Below are 206 nucleotides of genomic sequence, written 5' to 3' on the forward strand. Positions count from 1 at the left end.
AAGATAGTTCACTACAACATCGCTGAAACTGGCTCGGTTGCTCACCCAGTAGACGGAGCCAGCATAGTCCACAGTCCAGCCATTCATCACAGATACTTCTCGTTCGAAACATGTTGGTAACGCGTTCGGAGTAGACACTCAGTTTGGGACTGTTATGAGGTATTGGGGTCCAACGTATACAGAATAAAGCATTCGGCCAACATAAA

The sequence above is a fragment of the Penaeus monodon genome, chromosome 34 (assembly GCF_015228065.2).
Source record: "Penaeus monodon isolate SGIC_2016 chromosome 34, NSTDA_Pmon_1, whole genome shotgun sequence".
Taxonomy (NCBI): Eukaryota; Metazoa; Arthropoda; class Malacostraca; order Decapoda; family Penaeidae; genus Penaeus; species Penaeus monodon.